The sequence below is a fragment of the Lolium rigidum genome, chromosome 2 (genome assembly GCF_022539505.1).
Source record: "Lolium rigidum isolate FL_2022 chromosome 2, APGP_CSIRO_Lrig_0.1, whole genome shotgun sequence".
NCBI classification, from domain to species: domain Eukaryota; kingdom Viridiplantae; phylum Streptophyta; class Magnoliopsida; order Poales; family Poaceae; genus Lolium; species Lolium rigidum.
Genome location: NC_061509.1, coordinates 173,777,433 through 173,781,973, shown reverse-complemented (window position 1 = coordinate 173,781,973; position 4,541 = coordinate 173,777,433). Strand labels below are relative to the sequence as shown.

The 4,541-nt window shown below is 41.2% G+C and overlaps 1 long non-coding RNA gene across 1 annotated transcript; it reads right to left on the bottom strand.

Annotated features, from left to right (window-relative positions):
* Window positions 1–1,153: 1,153 nt before the first annotated feature.
* On the bottom strand, window positions 1,154–2,198 carry LOC124687715. The gene is made up of 3 exons (XR_006998285.1): window positions 2,116–2,198; window positions 1,896–1,976; window positions 1,154–1,804 (listed from the first exon to the last, which is right to left on the bottom strand). It is a non-coding gene; the product is annotated as an uncharacterized LOC124687715 (long non-coding RNA).
* Between the last annotated feature and the right edge of the window lie 2,343 nt (window positions 2,199–4,541).

Below are 4,541 nucleotides of genomic sequence, written 5' to 3'. Positions count from 1 at the left end.
ATAACTAATATGCAAAAAAAATTGGCGTACATTGAAGAATCAAGCAAAAACATGTTGCACATAATTCAGAGACGCATTTCTACATACAAGTAATATCTAAACTGAATATGCAATTGGGAACACTAACAGTTCGACAACCCAATGCCAAAAAGTACTAAACATGAAACTATGCTAATTACTAAGGACCAGTAACATTCAACTTATATTAGCTATTAATGGAGTAAGCGCTTGTAGTAATGATCTGATACCTTTATGCTGCAAGATCAGGGGTTAGAATTTGACAGATTGTATTTAATCATCAGAAAATTGACAGAACATTGGACATTCCATGCATGTTTATTTATCTAAAAAACATCAGAATTTAGGCAGAAGGCATTACAGAAAATGAATACATTGCAAGCTCAAGGTACTACAATGCTGAAACTGGTAGGAGCTCACCCTCTCCTTTTTTCAGTAACATTATTATACCTGATCTGGCCTCTATCGTCCAACTGTTCTAATCTTCATATCATATACCCGGCAGAGGCAACAATCTTGATTTGGGTTATTGTCTCCCACATTCAGTCACAAATTCTACAAGGAGGTAACATGTATGCTAGAGATTTCAATGATTTAACTTTCTTTCTTTTAGATAAATATCCAAAAAGAAATATCAAAGTGCATGAGCATGGTGTTATTAGCGAGGGATAACACAGCGGCATGATGTGCTACCAAAAGGACAGGGTAGCAGTGCAGAACAATCATTTTCATAAACGAACGGAAATTAACAACTAACACTTAATATATATGTTATGAGTTCAAAAAAACACTTAATACATCTTGGCAAGAAAGGAAAACATATTTTTGTGCACATACAAGCTATGAATTTTGCCTCCTACATAGGAACATATAGAATGGATGCTTACAAAAAAAAAATTGGATGACATTAGTAAAAAGCTATTTGAAATTAAACTATTAAATGTGAAGCAACACGAGCGAAATGATACCTGAAGCAAGAGCTCAGTTCCCGTGTTCCTAGCTTCAAGGATTAAAGGAACATGACACATCCCCTTGAAACTTGCATTAGGGCTAGAGACTAATGTACTCGTTTACCAAATTTTGCATATTCTTGGCTAAACTATTTATAAAATACAAAAAGTAACTGGAAAAAAAATAATGTATGTTAAGCTGCTGACCTTTGCTAATGGAAGAGAGGAAGCGAGTTTATCTAGAATCAATGGAATGGCAAAGGGCTAAAAATATGGTGTTGCACAAAAGGCATGCTGCAAAGATTCAAACATGTTAGACACAGAAATAAAATAACAGGAAGGTTTCATGTACAAAATGGCAAGCTGATATAGTAACAAATAACTCCAATAGCTTCATTCAACAAATAATAGTTGTAATAGCAAGACATATGTTTATCTCAAAAAATAAAAAGCTCTTAGAAGGTAAATTCTTTGTCCATACCATCAATGTCCTAGACGGTCCACCCCTCATAGCACCTAAATTATCACCTGGTCCCCGCATATATTCACAAGCCAGATAATTGGCTGTTGTTAGTGCATTTCAAGGGGTGTAGAGTGTTTAAAATATGTTTAGGGCTTGGTATTGACAGATCAAAGATTTTGTAGGAGACATGCAAAACAATATGTATCAACTACAGGAATTTTGGAAGTAATAATAAATAAACATAAAAAGCCTGGCTAATAAATATATAGTGTAAATACCAAATTCAGAACAAGCGTGACATCCTCCATTGAACCATTCTCTTCAAGATCACGTTTGTACGTACAATGAAAAAATCGTCATCTTCACCATTACCCTGGTAGATGAAGAAAATTAGATCAATCAACAAGCAATGATTCAGTTAACGGAAAAAAGGTCCCCATGGGTAAATCCGAACAGATCATCACCTCTGACAAGACTACCTGCTGAATCAGAATAAGAACTGTTTGAGTAATAAACTACACAAATCTTGCAGTACACTGTCGACCCTGACGTGCAAAAAACAAAACCATCTATATTAGGGTCTCCTCGGTGCTTACAACCAATCCATATGGGAGAGATGAATGCCTAAAAAAGAAACAGGTAACTTTCTCATCTTCGCCTCCATGGTTGATGCAAAGGCTGTACCTGCGTCGTTGTTGTTGTTGAGGAAGGGCAACAGACAGGCGCTGAGATCGTCATTCGCGTGGTCTCGAGGAAGCAGGCGGTGGCAGTGAACTATATCAATGGTTGTCATCAATCTGAGGTGATAGCCCCTTCCGTACCCTTGCTACAGATCAAGGTTGTGGAAGCGGTGGATGTAGACGGCGACCTCGTGCACCGTCTCCATGACCTCCGGCGGGCGGAAGAAGATCACGGCGCCCTTCTCCCGTGGGCCGGCCGAGGCGGCGACGGCGTTGTGCACGCGGCCGGACGCGGGCGAGACCCGCCTGGCCGCTCCGCGCGGGCTGCCCTGGTCGACGGCGCCGCCGACGAGGCACTTCATGCGGCCGTACATGGCCGCGCCGCACGGCCCGATCCGCGCATCACTGCCTCGATCCCCCCGGGGCTGGAAAGCTCAGGCGCCTCCCGCCAGCCCGAGGGTTCTAGAGTACGGGGCAGGGCCGGCGCGCGCGGCCAAACCGGAGGAGGCGGCGGCGGCGGAGCGGGGCCCACTGGTCAGCGGGCGTCGCGACTTCGCAGATCGGGAGGAGGAAGGAATGATGGGCAGCTGCTTAATAGGGGCGGCGCGAGGGTTGCAGGTGGCGGCGGCGCGAGAGGCCTTGCGGTCGCCGGAGATGGGTGGTGGAGGCGGAGTGGGAGGGAGAAGGCGGCGGTGGAGCTGGTGGGAAAGGCTAGGGTTTCTACCGCCTGTGTCTCGTTTATACACGTGGCAGTGAACTATATCAATGGTTGTCATCAATCTGAGGTCACGATCGGACGGACGCAGTGGCAAGCAAGCTGAACCAACCAGCGAGCGGAGGGGCCTCACGAGAGTACCGACAAATCCATCGCTAGATATCGTGGATAGCTGCAGAGGCTCGCCAGACCACACGCACTTGCTTGTTCTCTATTAGCCCAGCTGAGCTACGCAGTGGTACGCATATATTTATATATGTTTCCGTCCGCTAATTGGTTGGAATCAGTTACTGCCTAGAGAGATGTACGTACATGCATAGAGATTAGTTTTGTGTTGCTGCTAAAGGAACAAACAGAAACATGGGCTTAGACACTTTTTTGGCTGAACAAACCACATAGCTAGGAGTGGTCGGCTAAGCAATCACTTTATACATGTCATCTTGCAATAGAAAAAAGTAATACAAAATATTAGATTTGAGTTGCTCCAGAATAATAAAGAAAAGGTGCGATCAGTATTTGCGTCACGAATTATGCAGGAGTTCAGGTCTAATTAATCATTGTACCGTACACATTCATCCCAAAAAATAAGAATATGTCGAGGTTAATTAATTACTCTTTTTTTGTTTTGAAGATAAACACACAGAAGGACGATGGTGCATACTGCATATATAAAGTTATTTATTTGATTATTATAATTTAATTTCTTAGGCTGTATGAAAATAAAGCCGATCATTAGAGTAAAACAGATGCCTGTTTGGATCATGTCTTTCTGTAAATGTCAGAATGACTGTTCATATACATACAAGGGCTTTGTAATACAAGCTCTTACCATGAAAAAAATTAATGCATACAAATCAAAGTTTTGTGCCGGCCTCTCAAACGATAATTACATTATCACTGTGTCATTATCTTCAATTAATAAAATAATTGATTACGGGCATGTCATCTCTCAATGTCTAAATTCGTATCACAGAAAATGTGCAATTGCTGCTACCATGCGTTGTCAATGCGGCGCAAAGAAGAGAGTGACGAATCGAGATCGATATTGGAGCACCGCGGAGGCTGCCGCGTGGAACATCATTGTTGTCCATTGTTACTCGATTTTTCAGCTCTGGTGTGTTCTTCCCACTCGAGTTACACATAGTAAGTATTCCTGCTTCCAATGCAGAATCATATGAACTCATGCATTGTGTATATGAAACACTTGGTTAGTAAAATATTTTGGTTCTAAGAACTTAGAAACATTGTATATGAGTTGTTAAGCACGGAGGTAGAACCAAGGAGGACCATCCCAACTATTTTTGTTTGACAGACACTCGGCTGAGTAATTAACCGTAATTTGTGCATGCATATGTATTACATTAAAAACATGGACAAAAGCATGTATTGGTGTACATGTTAATTAGAAAAAATACATGCTAAACTTTGCGACAAGAATCAAATTTGTTGGACATGTATTAGACAATATGTTGATATTGCTAACACACCGAAGTTGAATCATATTAACCACATATTTTTATGATGCAAATATACCTTGCCAGTTCCCTGAAAGGAGAAGTTTCTTTTAATACTTCCTCCATTCATGAATATAAGGCCACATTGTTTTTCATGTCAAACTTTGACTAATGATTTAGTCAAGCAAATATAATTTATATGTCATTAAAAAATATACCATTGAAAAGTTCATCGGAATATGCATCTGATGATATAGTTTT